General features: G+C 36.8%; 1 long non-coding RNA gene across 2 annotated transcripts in view; it reads left to right on the top strand.

Annotated features, from left to right (window-relative positions):
- The window catches only part of LOC129035486 (uncharacterized), a 36,962-nt gene extending 15,015 nt beyond the window's left edge, over positions 1-21,947 (top strand). For both annotated transcript variants that reach the window (XR_008502200.1, XR_008502201.1), the window contains 2 exons: positions 13,186-13,286; positions 16,914-21,947. This is a non-coding gene — a long non-coding RNA (uncharacterized LOC129035486). The remainder of the gene's footprint in view (positions 1-13,185; positions 13,287-16,913) is intronic.
- Positions 21,948-22,181: the final 234 nt, after the last annotated feature.

The raw sequence follows: 22,181 nt of genomic DNA, 5'->3' as shown, positions 1-22,181 counted from the left end.
TTTGATAGAAGTCCAAATATGCCTTAATAAGAAATTGTCTCTCATGGAGTATACTTCATTAAAGAAAGAAATTTAAAATACATCCTTTTTTTTGTTCAATCAGATCAAACAGAGAACATCCACTTTGGTTAGATTATGTGCTGTCATGCAAAGCAATTTACCATAGACATGTACAAAAGAAAAGCTTTTTGTGTGTCTGACAAGAAGTGTATTAGGCTATTTTTTTCTTTCAAACAACACTTATTACTTTACTAGTCATGGTTTATTGAAACCGTATTAGGGATACTGCAAGTGAAATAGTTCACAAGGTATGTAGCACTTAGTAAATATTCAGGATGCTTTGATTTTACTGTATTATTGGGATGAGCTAGAGGAGGGGCTGGAGAAGGGGAAATAGGAAAAAGAGAAGAGTGGAAAAGGTCAAGGTTCTTTGTGGCTGTAAAATATTTCCTGGGCTGATCCTTTCCTTCGAGCTGAGAGCTGACCCCTGGCTCTCATGCGTGGACTGGCAGCCTCTTCACTCTCAGCCTTGAGGCCTCCTCTTGAGAGTCAGAACCTTCTAATTCACAAATCTGAAACACAGGCTTAGCACTCACTGATGGTGCAACTGGCTCCTAGAAAATATATCTATAAATTGCATTTTGTATATAATTACATATCAAATTTGTAATTTCTAACTGCTCACTTTTCAAAAAAAAAAATGTCATATCCTCTCTGATTTTTTTTGTTTGTTTGTTTTGTTTTTTTTGACAGTCTCACTCTGTCACCCAGGCTGGAGTGCAGTGGTGTGAACTCGGCTCACTGCAAGCTCCACCTCCTGGGTTCAAGCAGTTCTCCTGCCTTAGCCTCCCAAGTAGCTGGGACTAAAGGTGCTCGCCACCACGCCCGGCTAATTTTTTGTATTTTTAGTAGAGATGGGGTTTCACCGTGTTAGCCAGGATGGTCTTGATATCCTGACCTCGTGATCCGCCCGCCTCGGCCTCCCAAAGTGCTGAGATTACAGGCATGAGCCACTGCACACGGCCGTCTTCTCTGTTTTTAATATAAGTATTTTCATTACTCTGGAGTACCTGGAATATAGATTCTAGTTTTTCCACAGGCTTTTCAACAGACTAAAGAATTGAAAGTTTTTACACTCATATTGTTATTTATTTGAATATACACAAGAAACAGTTTTCGTTCTTATAGTGTGATGTGAACGTATAAATACTGGCTGATTTACTTGATATTACTATTTTTAATTCTCCTTAAAATGTCTTAGAGATTTTTCTCTTCTGATGTTATAATGATATTAATTTATGGCAAAAACACTTTTTCAGTATTGCTTTAATGAATATAAACAACACTATTTTAAAGACCAATAAATACAACTAAAAGCCCCCTTTTCTAATTCCGTAAGGCACGTAGTAGGCATTATCCTTGACCACACTGAGTCACAGCACTGTGACCTCTCGTGGGTAGTCACATCTGATACTGAACCACAGCACTGCAGTCTCTCATGGGTAGTTAACCTGGGTGTCCAGTCAAATAAACACATTTATTTTTAATAATATTACTTTTCAGGGAGCTGTAAATAAGACAGAAACGTTTTCTTTAAAAACTTTAGAAGAAGGGGCAGGTGTATGTGAAAATGTATGCTTTTACAGCTTACAAAAAAAAAAAACTATATGGAATTTTTTTTTTCACTACTGTAGAAGTAAAAGTATCCTAGATTTGAGTGGTGATACAGTTTCTTCCCCATCCTGAAAAAAGTACAACTTTTGAAAGAAAAATATGCATCCCGTAGACCTCAAATGTAAAGTTGGTGTTTAATAATACATGCAATTTCTCTACTATTAAAGTTTGACATCTGGAGCTAATACGATCATTCCTGAAGGATTATTTTCCCAAAACACATTGGGGCCAGTGTTCGGTTCTGTGTGTAAGGGTCCTTCCATAGTGTGTTTCTCGCAATTCCATCCAGTCACCTAATTAACAGACAGACCAGACAGTTTCTGAGGCAACTATTCTTTCCCTTAAATGAAACATGTACCACTATTTTACAGGCTCTTGTCAGATACTATGGGATGTGATTTGCTTCAAGCTGTGAGGCAAATCTGGCATTCCAGTTAAAATCAACATCAAAGTTTGTAAAGCAATTTGTGGTCGGCAGTGAAAAGTGCTGGACTGATCTCTAAATGAGTAAAAATGTTACCCCTGAGGGCAAGAAGTACAGGATAATGTACAGATAATGTTCTGTTTTTTTTTTTGCATCTGCCAGTGGGTGCAATTTTAAATAAATTAATCCAGCACTCCCATGAATGCCACGGGTATTACAGAACCTGTATTTCTAATTTTCATTCATTAACTCACCTTTCTTAGCTTTGAATGTTGTCTCTCAGTCTCTAGGCTGGGCCCCACACACACCCCCAGAACATATGTGAGCCTCTGAGGAGCGATGAGTACACCACTGTTACTTGTTACTGAGTTGGCCTATTCACTGCTTCTTTAAAATTGCCCTTGACTTTCGGAACAACATTCTTTTAAAGTTAGCTTTTTATTTTCCACAGGGCTGGTGTGTGCTACTATATATTTCAGCTTCCATCTTTTCATCATTTACTCACAAGGCAACCCATCATCTAAAATAATACAATTAGGCAAAGGCTCAGCCAAAGAGTGAATATCCCTGTATGGTAACGCTGGAAAGCTGGCCAGCAAGATTTCCGCAGAGGTGTACATAGCTCACTTGAATTCTAAAAATGTTTCAGCTAAATTACATAGGTGCCAACGTTAAGGTGAAAAAATAAGATCTTACACACTGATATATTTTAAATCTGTATTTATCATATGGATTCCTCATGTTAGCGCAGATAAGATGTTACTTGTCATCGCTAAAGAACATAGGTGACAACAATAAGTACTTTTATATTTATACTCGTGAAGCTTTAATTAAATTCTAAAAATTAAAGCTAAGATTTCATTCCCATGAGAGATCCGGTCATAGCATAAGGATGCCAAGTCTTACCCTATCCCGATTAACTTTACCAACAGAATTTGAGGAATCCAGGTTAAATATATTTTAACCACGATTCTCTGCTGAATGAACCTGGTTGAGCTGTTTCTACTTCTCCGAGGCTTGGTTCGATGTCTTTGGCAAATATCCCACTCCTGTAGCTGTGCCAGTTGGAATGTAAAAGTTAAGCCCATTGGCCTTTTTGCTGACCTGTTATTAAAGCATTTGATGTAAGTTTCAGCAACTTCACACACTGTCATCCAGCCCTTAAGGAGTATTGAGGTAATCTTTTACAAAAATGAAGTAACAGGAGATGTCTTTTCATGCATAATACACTATGCTGGACCTTGCAGAATTCAACCCAGGATATCTCAGCCACTGATAGGTGCCAATGGCAGAACTCGAAGATACTACCTTAGTCTACAGCACATGCTGCTTATATCTTCTCACTTTCTAACTGGAAGTAGCCTTTACCAATGGCTCCAAAGTCTGTTGATTTGCGAGCCGCACTTGCAGGTGAATGCTGCAGCTTGTCTCAAGTCCTAGGGACTTGCCTCCCAAATGTAATCTTAAATAAAACATGAATCAAATTTTGTAAAGAGTTTATAAAGCAGCCCAGTCAAGTTAGCACAACTTAGTTTTAAGAGGCATTCCAATACTTACATGGTGCTTGTAGAAAAAAATCAATGCGACTTAAAGTCAGAAACCAACTGCAGCATTTCTCACTATTCTTTCCCATCGAATTCTTCACACCTGTTTGTTCAATTTGGTTTCGGTTGTTCGGTTTCTTTTGGACTTCTAACTGTTATAGCATATTGTTTGCTCACCATACTATTATTTTTCATTTTTCAGGAACTTGCCTTAAATAGACATCTTTTTAATAAGCATTGTATATATATGATGGTCCCAATATATGTTGGTCTAGTGCAATATTATCCCAAATGTCATGTTATGGATTAAATCAGTTTCCCTGGATTGACCAGTACACTAAGCCATCATGTATGACATTGTTTCTTAAGGAAAACCTGCCATGAATTCAAAAAGATCCAATTTTAAATGGAGTAGTGGAGATCCTAAGTCTAGGATCCTTTATTAATGCCATGTTCCCTCTTTGCAAAATGCTAATTACTTCATATGGGAAGCCTGTGTTTGCTTAACTTTCTGTTAAGTTTATTTATTTAATTTAATTTAATTTTTTTTTCAGATGGAGTCTCGCTCTGTCACCCAGGCTGGAGTGCAATGGCACAATCTTGGCTCACCACAAGCTCCGCCTCCTGCGTTTGAGTGATTCTCCTGTCTTAGCCTTCCGAGTAGCTGGTATTACAGGTACCTGCTACCACGGCCGGCTAAGTTTTGTATTTTTAGTAGAGACAGGGTTTCACCATGTTGGCCAGGCTGTCCTAAAACTCCTGACCTCAAGTGATCCGCCCGCCTAAGCCTCCCAAAGTGCTGGGATTACAAGCGTGAGCTGCCGCACCCGGCCTCTGTTAAGTTTACAACCTGCAAATTCTCTCCAAAATATATACATATTTTCTTGTATTTTTCATTTAATGCACCAAAATTAAAAAAAATGTATTTCATTTTCTGCTGGTTATTACTTAGTTAGAGGCTAGATTTATTTTGTAATCTATACCCTAAATTGTTCCTTTGGCTATTTTTAAGTTTATCTCCTACTCTGAAGTGTGGAAGGTGAGAGTAATGAATTGGCCCAGGTGAAATCTAATCATAGATAATAAAACTGCTGCTAATAAAAATGCTCAAGTAACCCTCAAGCTAAGTAAGACTCTGCCCCCAGCAAAAATAGAACTTTAAAACATGCTATGCTACCATTAATAGGAAAAAAAAAATGTAAATTCATTCAAAAAGTTTAGTAAAGGAAACTTTAAATATTTTCTGAAGAACTCAAAAGGAATAGAAGCAAATTGTATAATCAAAATTCAAGATATGACTATTTAAGAAGTAATCAACTGAGCTTGCAAAACATGTATTGTAGTTTGGAGATTTTTGCAGTTTTTGCACTTTCCTACATTTCTTAAAATAAATATATAAACAAATAAATATACAATTTCAAATTGTGATTGTTAGTATTAATATTTTAAAAGATGAAAAAAGAGCTTAAGGAATTGTAATCTTCCCATGATGGCCTTTCCTGGCCACCCAAACTAAGATTTAATTCTTCTCTCAATCTCACACATCCATCATTCTTTTCCTTTGTAGTGTAGGTAGCATTTATACTCATATATTTTCCTGTTAGTTTATCACTTGTTGGTAGAATATAAACTGCAATAGGACAGGAACCATGTCTATATTATGTGTCTTCCAATGTCCACCACTACAAAATGCCTGGCACAGTAGTGGATCAAGAAAAATTATTGAGAAAAAAATGGTGGAAAGGAGCCCAGACTAACCTGCAGCTCCCACTCAGACAGACAGAGCTGCCTATGAAGACTGGCATCATGAACTTCTGCTCCAAGAACTACCACAGGAACATACCAGAAAAGCCAGGAGAATCCACAAACCCTTCTGAAGGAGGTGGTTTGCGACCGCAGGCTCCGCAGGACAGCCAAGGAACTGTGAGTTGGCTTTGCTTTCTCAGCTGGAGGCTTATAGCCCTACTCACCGGCTGCCTGATAATACACTCTGTGCTGTTAAGGGAACATGGTGGAAGTGAGACTGGCCCTTCAGGCTGCTGGCTGCGTGGGAGCTGGGTGAGGCCTGTGGCTGCCGGCTTTCCCCCACTTCCCTGGCGACATGTGTGATGCAACAGAGACAGCCGTACTCTCCCTGGGAACATAACTCCATTGGCTTGGGAACCACACCCCATCCCCCACAACAGTAGCAGCAAGCCCTGCCTAAGGACAGTCTGAACACAGACACACGCCAAACCCTGCCCCACCTGATCGTCTTTTCCTACCAGTCCTGGTAGCTGAAGACAAAGGACATAATCTCTTGGGAGCTCCATGGCCCTGCCCACTGCCTGATCCTCCCTATACACCAGCAACTGATGCTCTCTTGAAAGTGCTACTCTCTGGCGCTGGGCTCATGCCTGTAATCCCAGCACTTTGGGAGGCTGAGGCAGGCAGATCATGAGGTCAGGAGATGGAGACCATCCTGGTGGTGAAACCCCATCTCTATTAAAAAAAAAAAGTACAAAAAATTAGCCAGGCATGATGGTGGGCGCCTGTAGTCCCAGCTACTCTGGAGGCTGAGGCAGTAGACTGGCGTGAAGCTGGGAGGCGGAGCGTGTTTGCAGTGAGCCGCGATGATGCCACTGCACTCCAGCCTGGGCAACAGAGTTAGACTGTGTCTCAAAAAAAAAAGAAAGAAAGTGCTACCCCCTGGCTGGAGGCTAACCAACACAAAACTAGTACAATAAACAAAACTACAACTAAGGACCATCACAGATTCCAATTCACTGCCCTGCTACCTCCACCAGAGCAGGTGCTGATATCCACAGCTGAGAGACATGAAGATGGATCACATCACAGAACTCTTTGCAGACACCCCCCAGTACGCAGTATCAACCCAGAGCCTGGTAGCTCCACTGGGAGGCTAGATCCAGAAAAGAAATAAGAATCACTGCAGTTTGGCTCTCCAGGAATCCCCACCCTAGAGGAAAAAGGAGAGCACCACACCAAGGGAGCACCTCCGTGGGACAAAAGAATCTGAACAGCAGCCCTTGAGTGCCAGATCTTCCCTCTGACATAGTTTACCCAAATGAGAAGGAACCAGAAAAAATTCTGGTAATATGACAAGACAATGTTCTTTAGCACCTCTATTAGATCACACTAGCTCACCAGCAATGGATCCAAACCAAGAAGAAGCCTCTGAATTACCAGAAAAAGAATTCAAAAGGTGGATTATTAAGCCCATCAAGGAGGCACCAGAGAAAGGCGAAGTCCAGCTTAAAGAAATAAAAAAAAGATACAGGATATGAATGGAAAAATCTCCAATAAAATAGCGTAAATAAAAGACAGTCACAACTTCTGAAAATCGAGGATACACTTATAGGAATGCAAAATGCACTGGAAAGTCTCAGCAATAGAATCAAACAAGTAGAAGAAAGAATTTCAGAGCTTGAAGACAAGGCTTTCAAATCAATCCAATCTGACACAGACAGAGAAAAAAGAATTTTAAAAAAGGAATAAAGACTCCGAAAAGTTTGGGATTATGGTAAATGTCCAAACCTAAGAATAATTGGTGTTCCTGAGGAAGAAGAGAAATCTAAAAGTTTGACAAACATATTCAAGGAAATAATTGAGGAAAACTTCCCTGGCCTTGCTAGAGATTTAGACATTCAAATACAAGAAGCTCAAAGAACACCTGGAAAATTCATCACAAAAAGGTCAACACCTAAGTACACAGTCATCAAGTTACTTAAAGTAAAGACAAAGGAAAGAATCTTAAGAGCTGTGAGGCAAAAGCATCAGGTAACCTATATAGAAAAACCTATCAGATTAAGAGCAGGTTTCTCAGTAGAAACCCTCCAAGCCAGAAGGGATTGGAGTCCTATCCTTGGCCTCCTTAAACAAAACAATTATCAGCCAAGAATTGCGTATCCAGTGAAACTAAGCTTCATAAATGAAGGAAAGATACAGTCTTTTTCAGACAAACAAATGCTGAGAGAATTCGCCACTACCAAGCCAGCACTACAAGAACTGCTGAAAGGAGTTCTACATCTTGAAACAACCCTCAAAATACACCAAAGTGGAATCTCCTTAAAGCATAAATCTCACAGGGCCTGTAAAACATAACACAATGAAAAAAAAAACACAAGGTATTCAGGCAACAAATAGCATGATGAATAGAATAATACCTCATATCTCAATATGAATTTTGAATGTAAATGGTCTAAATGCTCCACTTAAAAGATACAGAATGGCAGAACTCACCAAGTATCGGCTGTCTTCAAGAGACTAACCTGACACATAAGGACTCACATAAACTTAAGATAAAAGGGTGGAAAAAGATATTCCATGCAAATGGACACCAAAAGCCAGCAGGAGTACTATTCTTATATCAAACAAAACAGACTTTAAAGCAACAGCAGTTTAAAAGACAAAGAGGGACATTATACAATGATAAAAGGACTTGTCCAACAGGAAAATATCACAATTCTAAATATATATGCGCCTAACACTGGAGCTACCAAATTTGTAAAATAATTACTACTAGATCTAAAAAATGAGATAGAGAGCAATGGAATAATAGTGGGGGACTTCAGTACTCCACTGAAAGCAATAGACAGCTCATCAAGACAGAAAGTTAACAAAGAAAGAATGGACTTAAACTATACCCTACAACAAATGTACTTACCAAATATTTACAGAACATTCTACCCAACAGCTGCAGAGTATACATTCTCTTCATCAGCACATGGAACATTCTCCAAGATAGACCATATGATAGGCCACAGAAAAGTCTCAACACATTTAAGAAAATCGAAATTATAGCAAGTACTGTCTCAGACCGCAGTGGAATAAAATTGGAAATCAACTCCAAAAGGAATCCCCAAAACCATGCACATAGAAATTAAATAACCTGCTCCTGAATAATCACTGAGTCAACAATGAAATGAAGACGGAAATTAAAAAATTATTTGAACTGAAAGATAATAGTGACGTAACCTATCAAAACCTCCGGGATACAGCAAAAGTGATGTTAAAAGGAAAATTTATAGCATTAAATGCCTATATCAAAAAGTCTGGCCAGGCATGGTGGCTCACGCCTGTAATCCCAGCACTTTGGGAGGCCAAGACAGGCGGATCACGAGGTCAGGAGATGGAGACCATCCTGACTAACACAGTGAAACCCTGTCTCTACTAAAAATACAAAAAAATGAGCTGGGCGTGGTGGCGGGTGCATGTAGTCCCAGCTACTCTGGAGGCTGAGACAGGAGAATGGCTTGAACCCCGGAGGAGGAGCCTGCAGTGAGCCGAGATCGCACTGGCGACTGAGCGAGACTCCATCTCAAAAAAAAAAAAAAAAAAAAAAATCTGAAAAAGCACATATAGACAATCTAAGGTCACAGTTCAAGGAACTAGAGAAACAAGAACAAACCAAGCCCAAACACAGCATAAGAATAGAAACAACCAAGATCAGAGCAGAACTAAATTAATTTGAAACAAAAAAAAATACAAAAGATAAATGAAACAAAAAACTGGTTCTTTGAAATGATAAATGAAACTGATAATCCATTAGAGAGATTAACCAAGAAGAGAAGAGAGAGGATCCAAATAAGCTCAATTAGAAACAGAATGGGAGATATTACAATCAATACCACAGAAAAACAAAAGATCATTCAAGGCTACCATGAACACTTTTACATGCATATACTAGAAAACCTAGAGGATACAGATAAATTCCTGGAAATATGCAACCTTCCTAGATTCAACCAGGAAGAAATGGAGGCTTTAAACAGACCAATAACAAGTATTGAGATTGAAATGGTAATTTAAAAATTGCCACCAAAAGAAGTCCAGGACCAGATGGATTCACTGAATTCTATCAGACATTCAAAGAAGAACTGATACCAATCATATTGACACTATTCCAAAAGAGAGAAGGAAGGAATCCTCCTTAAATCATTCTATGAAGGCAGTATCGCCCTAGTACCAAAACCAGGAAAGGACATAACAAAAAAAGAAAACTACAGACCAATATCCCTGATGAACATAGATGCAAAAATCCTCAACAAAATCCTAGCTAACAGAATTCAACAGCATATCAAAAACGTAATTCACCATGATCAAGTGGATTTCATTCCAGGGATGCAGGGATGGTTTAACATTCACAAGTCAATAAATGTGATACATCATAGGTATAGTGTTAAAAACAAAAATGACATGATTATCTCAATAGATGCAGAAAAAAACATATGACAAAATCCAGCATCCCTTTATGATTAAAACCCTTAGCAAAATGAGCAGAGAAGGAACATACCTTAAGTTAATAAAAGCCATCAGCCAACATTATACTGAATGGGAACAAGATATACTGGCACAAGATAAGGATGCCCACTTTCACCACTTCTATTCAACATAGTACTGGAAGTCCTAGCCAGAACAATCAGACAAGAGAAAGAAATAAAGGGCATCCAAATCAGTAAAGAGGAAGTCAAACTGTTACTGTTTGCTGATGACATGATTGTATACCTAGAAATCCCTGAAGACTCAAAAAATTCCTAGAACTGGTAAATGAATTCAGCAATGTTTCAGGATACAAAATTAATGTACACACATCAGTAGCCCTGCTATACACCAACAGTGAACAAGCTGAGCATCAAATCAGGAACTCAGCCCCTTTTACAATAGCTGTAAAAAAGCAAACAAACAACAACAACAAAAAAACTTAGGAATATACTTAAACAAAGTGAAGGACCGCTACAAGAAAAACTACAAACCACTACTGAAAGAAATTGTGGATGACACAAACAAATGGAAACATATCCCATGTTCATGGATGAGTAGAATCAATTTTGTGAAAATGATCATATTGCCAAAAGCAATCTACAAATTCAATATAATTTCCATCAAAATACCACCATCATTCTTCATAGAACTAGAAAAAATCCTAAAATTCATATGGAACCAAAAAAGAGCCTGCATAGTCACAGCAAGACAAAGCAAAAAGAACAAATTTGGAGTCATTATGTTACCTGACATCAAACTATACTATAAGGCCATAGTCACCAAAACAGCATGGTACTGGTATAAAAATAGGCATATAGACCAAAGGAACAGAATAGAGAACCCAGAAGTAAAGTCAAATACTTACAGTCAACTGACTTTGACAAAGCAAACAAAAACATAAAGTGGGGAAAGGACACCCTATTTAACAAATGGTGCCAGGATAATTGGCAGCCACATGGAGAATGAAGCTGGATCCTCATCTCTCACCCTACACAAAAATCAACTAAAGATGGGAGACTTAAGTCTAGTACCCAAAACCATAGAAATTCTAGGAAATAACATTGGAAAAAACCCTTCTAGATATTGACTTAGGCAAAAACTTCATGACCAAGAACTCAAAAGCAAATGCAACAATCAAAAAGATAAATAGATGGGACTTAATTAAACTAAAAAGCTTCTTCATGGCAAAAGAAATAATCAACAGAGGAAACAGACAACCCACAGAGTGGGAGGAAATCATTGCAATCTAAACATCTGACAAAGGACTAATATCCAGAATATACAAGAAACCCAAGTCAGCATGAAAAAACAATCCTATCAAAAAGAAAGCTATGGACATGGATAGACAATTCTCAAAAGAAGATATACAAATAGCCAACAAATATGAAAAAATGCTTGACATCACTAATTATCAGGGAAATGCAAATCAAAACTACAATGTGATACCTCCTCACTCCTGCAAGAATGGCCATGATATGGTTTGGCCATGTCCCCACCCAAATCTTATCTTGAATTGTAACTCCCACAATTCCCACATTTCATGGGAGGAACCCAGTGGGAGGTAATTGAATCATGGAGGAGGATCTTTCCCATGCTGTTCTTGTGATATTGAAGAAGTCTCACAAGATCTGACAGTTTTGAAAACAGGAATTTCCCTGCACAAGCTCTCTTCTCTTGTCTGCTGCCATGTGAGATGTGCCTTTCACCTTCCACCATGATTGTCAGGCCTCCGTAGCCACCTGGAGCTGTAAGCCCATTAAAACTCTTTCTTTTGTAAATTGCCCAGTCTTGGGTATGTCTTTATCAGCAGTGTGAAAACAGACTAATACAGGCCATAATTTAAACATAAAAAAATAATAAATGTTGGTGTGGATGTGGTGAAAAGGGAATTTTTATATTGCTGGTGGGAATGTAAACTAGTACAACCACTATGAAAATCAGTGTCAAGATTCCTTAAAGAACTTAAAGTAGATCTACCATTTGATCCAGCAATCCCACTCCTGGTTATCTATCCAAAGGAAAGAAATCATTATATGAAAAAGATATTTGCACACGCATGTTTATAGCAGCACAATTCACAATTGCAAAAATATCCATCAATGAGTGGATAAAGAAAATGTGTTATACACACACATATGTGTGTATGTGTGTGTGTATATATATACATACATACACACACACATTCCATGGAATACTACTCAGCCATAAAAAGGAAAGAAGTAATGTTATTCACAGCAACCTGGATGGAATTGGAGACCTTCATTCTAAGTGGAGTAACTCAGGAATAGAAAACTGAACATCCTGTGTTCTCACTCATAAGTGGGAGCTAAGCTATGAGGATGCAAAGGCATAAGAATGACACAATGAACTTTGAGGACTAGGGGCAAAGGGTGAGAGGGTGGTGATGGATAAAAGACTACACAGTGGGTACAGTGTGCATTGTTCGAGTGATGGATACACCACAATCTCAGAAATCACCACTAAAGAATTTATTCATGTAACCAAACACCACCTGTTCCCCAAAAACCTATTGAGATAAGAAAACTAAAAGAGGAAAAATTATTGAAGGAATGAGTGTTGAATGTGCATGTAATTCAATGGACACTGTTGGCAACTGAAAAACTGTATGCAGTCTCATATAAAGGATAAAAAAATGAAGATAGTTGTTTTGGATTCTGAAAGGTTGTGCAAGAGATGTTTAATAAAAGGAATTCACAGGACCTAGGTTTTGGTATAGAGAGGTAGAGGAGATGGTGGACTGAAGTATTAGAAGAGAAATAACAAATAGAGCCATTAAATAACATAATCTGTAGGTGAAACAGAGCACCCACTCTATGGAAACAAATCTGGTACCCATAAAGTAGTTAATGGAGCCCCTCAGAAAGAAAGGAGATTTTATTTACATTAGATATGTACTATAAAACTAGGACCTTGTTTTTAGGGATGACAATGTAATTGTGAGAATTTTTCACAAAAGAAGAAATATAAATCCAACTTCTACAGCATTGATAAGAATATACATTTATTTCCCAAGGATTTCATGGTGAGAAGAAACACAGGAGGCACATCAAACATTAAGCCAAAACATCCCTAGTTACATCCCTGACATTTTCTCCTCATTACAAATATCCTCACCCTTTTAGAATGACTTTAAATCTCTCGATTCTGTCTTTCATGTAAACACGTTTTAGCTTCTGCGACTGTCACTCTAATCCCATTATCCTCTTACTTAACTTCAAATTTTTACTGTTAGGCCTAATGTTTTTCTTTTCTTTTTTTTAGATGGATAAATCCAGCCTTATTTTGCTACTCCAATGTCATCTGCACCCATCACCTCAGAATTCATTTTTTTTTTAAAAAAGGCCTGAGGAAAAGAAAGAAGGGTAAGTAGCTAGTAAAATAATTTAAATGCTTTACACCACATGAGAAATCTACATATATTATAGAAAGTGTGCTAAAGGGAATCAATACACTCACCTTGAAATCTCTAGATGCCGAAGTTCCATTGCTGGAGAATAAGGCACAAAGGGCTCTGCATGAGGGCCCCAAATCTTTGAGAAGAATTTATAAAAAGGACTTTTAGAATGGGGATACATACTTAAGGGATGAAGCTAAGATATTAAAAGAAAAACAAAACAAAACAAAACAATAGGAAAAAAGCAAAATCAAAAAGAAACAAAGGAGCTAATAGATGTCCCTACTTATTTTGGCAAAAAAAAGATGATTTAGATTGGACTGTTGTGGCTGGTTGTAACTAGTTAGTTATTGAAGAGATAAAGAGTTCCGATTGTGACACTGAGGAGACTCAAATGAGGTGAAAAAAGAACAGAAATAGCCACAAATTCTTGAGTAAGTAGTTTAAATTACTGGAATGACCATGACGCTGTTTAAGATGTTAATAAGTAGTTGTATTCAATGCTGAGGGGACCCCATCCCCTGGAATTAATGAGAGAAAGGAACACAGTTGCAGGGCTGGATACAAGGGTAGCTCAGTGACGGCACATGTCAAAGTCACCACTGCACCAAGCACCCAAGTCTGGCCAAGTGTGACAGCCCGTCATTTCCATGACCTTCGCACGTCTTCCTTAATCTTGATTAGCATTCTCAAAGTCAATCTAATTTCTCACTCAGTGAAAGGCCTTCACTTTTCAAAAATTCTTCATCTTTGGGATAGTTAAGAATATGATATTTAGGGTAGAGGAAAGCTTTCTAAATTGTCCAAACTTACTACACAACATGTACATTGTTATTCAGAGCCATTATATTAACATCATTTTTATACAATGCTGAATTATTAGTGGTATTGAGGAATTCATACTAAGTGAATCCAAACATTGATTTTTCTAAACATCTATGATTTTTCCAAACATTTGTGACTTTTCAGATCTTGAGACTGTCTTTTTAAAATTTTTCTGACCTGCTAATCAGGTCACTGTCATTTTTTGTTTTGTCAGTCTCTCTGTCTCTCTCTTTCTCTCTCTCTCTCTCTCCCTCCCTCTCTATCTCTGTGTCTCTCTCCATATATAAATGGGAATATATATATATAATCTGTTTTATATATAAGATATATATATAATATATATAATATATGTATTTTATATATATATATATATATATATATATATCTGTTATAGTCTGAATGTGTACCCCAAAATTCATGTGTTGGAAATTTAGTTTTCCATGCAACAGTGTTGGGAGATGGAGTTTAATGGGAGGTGATTCAGTCATGAGACACTGCTCTCATGAATGGATTCATTCCACTAAAAAAACAACTATTCTGCTCCTCTGCCATGTGGGGACACAGCATTCATCCCTTTGTTGTCCATTTGCCTTTCGTCATGTAAGAATTCAGCAAGACAGTCCTCACCAGATGCTGGTGCCTGGATCTTGGACTTTTCAGCCTCCAGAACCATGAGAAATACATTTCTATTCTTTGTAATTACCAAGTCTGTGCTATTCTATGACAATGCACAAACAAACTAAGACATGATCTATGTCTATCTATCTATCTATCTATCTATCTATCATTTATCTATTTGTCCTGCTGTTTTTCTTCTGAAATGGGCTTTTAAATGTTTTGAAGGTGGGACAGCATTTTACTATGTTTGAAATAATTTTAAAATAATATGATCCAAATGAAAGAAAAATGAGCTCTTTAATAAGTAAAGTGTTTATATTTCAATGCAAGCAATTTTTGAAGTGAATTTTGCCTAAAAATTATCTCTCTCTCACACACACACACACACATACATATTTATAATGCCATCATTGTAACGGACCATTCAGTAAAATGAACATTATGGACAACCTACCCTCTCTTTGTTAAAAATATTACTCTAGTTAAATGCACCCAATGTATATTAAGCTTATGACGTTTGTCAATATATTACTTTTTTTGAACTTAACAAACCAGAATTTGGGGTACATTTATTTTCATTTTTTATTTAGTTAAAATAACATTGATTTGTGTATTTGAGTTTAGTTTAATTTAAAACTCATTAAAGACACATTTTTTTCTTCCTCAAAATTAGGCATAATTAATCGAAGTCACTATGTTTACTTGCTATAATTATACTTTGGATAGATGAATAGACAAGAATTATATAGTTTGAGCACATAGTTAAAAGTTCTTTAAAACTACATTTGTGTTTTTAGAAAGAAATTGTATATAATCCTATTAGCTCATTTATTTGGACTTTTACCATTACTCTAGAGAGAGATAAATGGCATTTTATAAAATTCATTTTGTTCTTTACAATTTCAGGAATTTATGTTAATGGTGTTAAAAAGAATGTAGAGCCTAAGGGAAAGCAGAAATAATTTTTAGGTTAATCTTATTAATAATGTTTTGCTATAAAATAATGTTTTCCAAAATTATTATTCTTCAGTCGTCATAATAGATGACTTTACTTTTTGAACTATGGTCTTAGTATAATTTCTGAGTTTATATTAATTACATATGTACATATAAAATCATCTGTTCATAGAGATTTGAATCTTATTTTTCAGCTACGCAAATGCTTCGGCTATATTTAAGGACAAAATTACTTTTGTAAATAATTCATTTTTAATATTTGTTAAGCTAAAATTTCTTTACAGAGTATTTCACGTTTCATAAATATTTACATTTCAAGGAAAAACAGGCAATTAAAATTTTATCCATTATAGTAATGAAAGAGTAAGCAGAATTTCTTTCTGTATGTTACTGTCATTTTTACATTAGTTTCAATGACAGTAAAATAAGTGTCCCCTATGACTTCTCCTCACTAGGTCTCGTTCTATAATGTTTATGTGTTTTTCAAAATTCACTGCCATATACTTTAAAATGTAACTTCATAATTATAGTGATGTATCAAGGCAAATAGATGTCTGTCATACAAAATTACTTTATACTTACCAAATAAACTCAGGAAATTGCATGAACTCCTTTGCTGTACATCTAATTTAGATGATGAATGAGTAACTTGCTATTTTTATAAAATATTTTTTCATTCAGTTGCTATAATATTTGGAGAAGCTGACAGAGCATTGTCAGTTGTGGGACATGTTTCTCATGGCTTTTCTTTTCCATCCTGAATTGCAGCCCTACTCAATAAACTTGATCAAATGAATTCTACACAACGTTGCCATTTCAAAGACCATCAGTCCAATCCTTCTTATTGTCTAAATAGTAGTAATTTAGACATATAGTGGGAGCAAATAATATTTTAGTTGTATAAGGGAAGCAAATAATATTTGACTACTACTAAGTAGTAGTAATTTAGATGTATAGGGGGAGCAAATAATATTACTTCCAAGGAATGAGAGATGAACAAGGAACGGCAGTGTGACATGATGTATAACAAATAATCCATCCTCCATTTTATATACATAAATTTATATTCTTAAAAAAAGGAACAGTTCCTGAAATAGCACCATTTATTTTCTGCATTCCTGGAACTAAGTTAGGTGATTCTCTTTTTATTTTTGTAACATCTTATCTGAATCTCATTTGTTACTGTGTATTCTAGGTCTCCCTCACACAGATGGGCCAGAATACTCGCATGGTATAAGGATGCGCAAGTTTAGCACCTGGACACTACACATTGATGTCTGAAATCTGGTGATTCTAAGGCCATGAAGATGGCTTCTGAATTGCCACCCTCACTGAGTGTTTAATTTGATGGGCAACTTGACATGTTTTCAAAGCCCAGAGGAATGTCATTGCCAAGACACCACTCTCCTGACTCCACCCAGCTGATCTCAGCTTCACATCATTTCATTTGATCTTCATACTTCCTCAAGTTACCGAGAGACAAACTGTTTCTAGAAGAAGTAATTTACATTAAGGGGTTAAATCCTGGGTATATTCTCAGGAGCATGATTACTGGGTCACACAGTCGTTCTGTTTTTAGTTTTTGTGGAACTTCCAGACTATTTTCCGTAATAGACATACTAATTTACATTCTCACCAATGGTGTAAAAGAATTCTGTTTTTTCAGCTTCCTCTTCATCACTGTTGTATTTCATCTTTTTCATAAAAGCTACTTTAACAGGTGTGAAGTGATATCTCATTGTGGTTTTAATTTGCATTTCCCTACTGAGTAGTGTGCTAAGCATTTTTTCATGTACCTTTTGGCCATTTGTATGTCTTCTTTTGAGAAGTTTCTATTTCGGTCCTTGGCCCATTTTTTAATCTGTTTATTTTTTTCTTGCTACTGAGTTGTGTGTGTGTATATATATGTGTGTATGTGTATACATATGTGTATATATGTGTGTGCGTATGTATGTATGTGTATATGTGTGTATACATATGTGTATATGTGTGTATACATATGTGTATATGTGTGTATACATATGTGTATATATGTGTGTATATATGTGTATATATGTGTGTATACATATGTATATATGTGTGTATACATATATATGTGTATATACATGTGTATGCATGTATACATATGTGTATGTGTGTATACGTATGTGTGTATGCTTGTATACATATGTGTATACATATGTGTATATATGTGTGTATAGATGTGTGTATATACATATGTGTATATGTGTGTATACGTGTATGTACATATGTGTATATATGTGTATGCATACGTGTGTGTATATCCATGTGTGTATGTGTGTATACATATATGTGTGTACACATGTGTATATATGTGTGTGTATACGTGTGTGTGTGTGTGTATATATATATATATATATACTTTTTAAAAAAGAGATGATGCCTTGCTATGTTGTCCAAGCTAGACTCTAACTCAAGCTGGGCTCCCGGGATCCTCCTGCCTCAGTATCCCAAGTAACTGAGACTAAAGGCACTTGGCACAGCACACTTTAACCCCTTGTAAGAGGTATGCTTTGTTAACCTTTTCCCCAAATTAATATGTCCAAGGGCTATCTGCACTCTCATGTTCTTTACAGTGCTATTCACAACAGGAGAAATAGGAACACTTTTACATGGTTGGAGGGTAAATTAGTTCAACCATTGTGGAAGATAGTGTGAAAATTCCTCAAGGATCTAGAACCAGAAATACCACTTGACCCAGTGATCCCATTGCTGGGTATATACTCAAAGGATTATAAATCATTCTACTCTAAAGACTCATGCACACTTATGTTTATTGTGGCACTGTTCACAATAACAAAGACTTGGAACCAACCCAAATGACCATCAATGATAGACTGGATAAAGAAAATGTGGCACATATACACCATGGAATACTATGCAGCCATAAAAAAGGATGAGTTCATGTCCTTTGCAGAGACATGGATGAAGCTGGAAACCATCATTCTCAGCAAACTAACACAAGAACAGAAAACCAAACACCACATGTTCTCACTCATAATTGGGAATTGAACAATAAGAACACATGGACACAGGAAGGGGAACACCACACACCAGGGCCTGTTGGGGGGTGAGGGGCTAGTGGAAGGATAGCATTAGGAGAAATACCTAATGTATGTGACAGATTGATGGGTGCAGCAAACCACCATGCCACGTGTATACCTATGTAACAAACCTGCATGTTCTGCACATGTACCCCAGAACTTAAAGTATAAAAAAATACAGAAACTACCTAAGTGTCCACCAATGGATGAATGGATATAGAAAATGTAGTATATGTACACAAAGCAATATTATTCAGCCTTGAAAATTGTGGAACGTCCCACTGTTTGCAACAAAATTGATGAATTTGAACAACATTGTACTAAAAGAAGTAAGCTAGGCACAGAAAGACAAATACTGGATGATCTTACTTATGTGTGGAATCTAATAAAGTTGAACTCATAGAACCAGGGACTAGAATGATGGTTACTAGATGCCAGCCATGGAAAGAGAGGAGATGGAGTGTTGCTTATCAAAAGGTACAAAGTTATAGGTAGACAAGAGTAACAGATTTTGAGATTTATTGCACAGCAAGGTTACTATAGTAAATAATAATGTATTAAATATTTCAAAATAACTAAAGGAAAATTTCAAATGTCTCATCATAAAATTTCAAATGTCTCCCCATGATAGGTTAGTGAAGTTATGAATGATAATTAGCTCAATTTGATCATGCCACATTGCTTGTGTGTGTATGTATATCATATATATGTGTATATATGTTTCACATTGTACCCCATAAATGTATACAGTTGTAACTTGCCAATAAAAATAAGTAAATAAGTAAAATAGAAAATAACAAAAGAGTAAACTTTTAAGTTATGCATACCTAATCATTTTTGTTTTTACAAATAACCATATTTTCATGAAAATAAGGATATTGATTTCTCAGATATCTAGGACACTTTACAATTTACTAAGCAATGTGTTTCTAAAATCTTAATTATGCTAAGATGCTTAAATATTAGAATTGGCTATTATAGTATTAATAACAGTTTGTCCATTAGATATCTCAATGAAAACTATGTTTGTTTGTTTTCCTTACTTTCAAATCATGTTATAGAGAAGCAAAAAGCTGATATATTTGTTCATTCTTCTGAAAAGCAAATACCAAGCAGAGTGAGACTGGTGAGAAGTTTATGGGGAGAAGATTGTGAAAGACAAAGAGGGAAGGAGCAGGAGTAGGCAGAGAGAACCTCACAGCCAAGAAGGAGGGCTGGCACCTGTGAAAGGACAGAGGGAGGGAATGATTAGTGAGGAAGAGGCTTAGACAGAGTATCTCTAAGACAGTCTTACCCAGGTCAACTGGGGTTCCCCAAACAAAAGTGGCGCACTGGAAAGCAGCTCCAGACTGGTGCACAGTAGCACCCTTAGCTATTTCAGTTGCTGACTGGGAACCGCTGGGGAAGTGTCTGGGCTTTGTGCAAATGCAGTGATGGGGCCAGAGAGGAAGCACCAGGGCTCCAGTCAACTGTGCTTCTTCCAGCAGGCTCTCTTGAAGGTGAAAGATCTCTACATTGAGTATTACAAAACACTGCTGAAGGAAATCAGAGATGACATAAAAAAATGAAAAAGCATTCCATGCTGATGAATACAAAAATTCAATATCGTTAAAACGGCCATACATCTCAAACCAATTTACAGATTCATTCTTGTTTATTCCTATCAAACTACCAATGAGATTTTTTTCACAGAATTAGAAAAAAAAACTATTCTAAAATTCATTTGTAACCAAAAAGCCTGAATATACTACAAGGATATAGTAACTAAAATAGCATAGTACTGGTACAGAAGCTGTCACATAGACCAATTGAACACGTTAGAGAACCCAGAAATAAAGTCACACACTTACTATCATCTCATCTTTGACAAAATCAACAAAAACAAGCAATGGGGAAAGGACTCCTTATTAAACAAATGGTGCAAGGACAACTGATCAGTCATAGGCAGAAGATTGAAACTGGGCCCCTACTTTTCACCATATACAAAAATCAACTCAAGATGCTTTAAAGACTTAAATGTAAAATCTAATACTATAAAAACCCTAAAAGAAAGCCTAAGAAATACTATTCTGTACAATGGTCCTGGCAGACTTCATAATGAAGACTCCAAAAGCAATTCCAACAACAAAAAATGGACACGTAAGACTTAATTAAACTAAAGAGCTTCTGCACAGCAGAAGAAACTATCAATAGAGTAAATAGACAAACTACAGAATGGAAGAAAATATTCGCAAACTATACATATGACAACGGTCTTATATCCAGAATCTATAAGGAACTTAAATCAACAAGCAAAAGGAAAAAAAAAACCCGTTAGAAAGTGGGCAAAGGACATGGACAGACACTTCTCAAAAGAGGACATACATACAGCCAACAAGCATATGAAAAAATGCTAAATATCACTAATCAGTAGGGAAATGCACATCAAAACCACAATGAGATACCATCTCACACCAGTCAGAATGGCTATTATCAAAAAGTCAAAAAATAACAGATGCTAGCAAGGTTGTGGAGTTACGAGAAAACGTATACACCGCTGATGGGAGTATAAATTAGTTCAGACACTGAGGAAAGCAGTTGGGAGATTTCTCAAAGAACTGAAAACAACTACCATTTGACCCAGCAATCCCATTACTGGGTATGTACCCAAAGGAATATAAATTGTTCTACTATAAAGACACATGCATCCCTACATTCCCTGCAGTAGCATTCACAGTAGCAAAGACTCAACCTGGACAGCCATCAACATTGCAGTGGAAAAGGAGAATGTGGTATATATACACCATGGAATACTCTAGAGCCATAAAAAAGAACAGGACTGTGTCCTTTATGGCAACATGGATGGAACTGGAGGCCATTATCCTAAGCAAACTAATACAGGAGCAGAAAAACAAACACTGCATGTTTTCACTTATAAGTGGGAGGTAAACACTGAGTACACATGGACACAGAGAAAGGAGCAATAAACACCAGGGCATCATTGAGGACTGGAAGTGGGGAGGAGGGTGAGGATTGAAAAGCTACCTATTGGGTACTATGTTGATTACCTGAGTGACAGGTACCCCAAACCTCTGTGACATGCAACTTACCCATGTAACAAATCGGCACATGTACCCCTTGAAATTAAAATAAAAGTTAAAATAAATAAATAAGCAAACCATTGAAATCAGAGAAAGAAAGAGAAAATGTGGTATGGGTACAATGGAATACTATTCAGCCTTAAAAAGATGAGGAACCCTGTTATTGACAACACCATGGATAAACCTGGAAGACATTACATTAAGTGAAACATGCCAGGCACATAAAGACAAATGCTGTGTGATCTCACTTACTTATATGTGGAATAAAAACGTTGAACTTACAGAAGCAGAGAGAATGGTGGTCACCAGAGGCTGGGG

The sequence above is a fragment of the Pongo pygmaeus genome, chromosome 3, assembly GCF_028885625.2.
Source record: "Pongo pygmaeus isolate AG05252 chromosome 3, NHGRI_mPonPyg2-v2.0_pri, whole genome shotgun sequence".
Lineage (NCBI taxonomy): Eukaryota > Metazoa > Chordata > Mammalia > Primates > Hominidae > Pongo > Pongo pygmaeus.
This window is presented reverse-complemented; position numbering and strand designations above follow the sequence as displayed.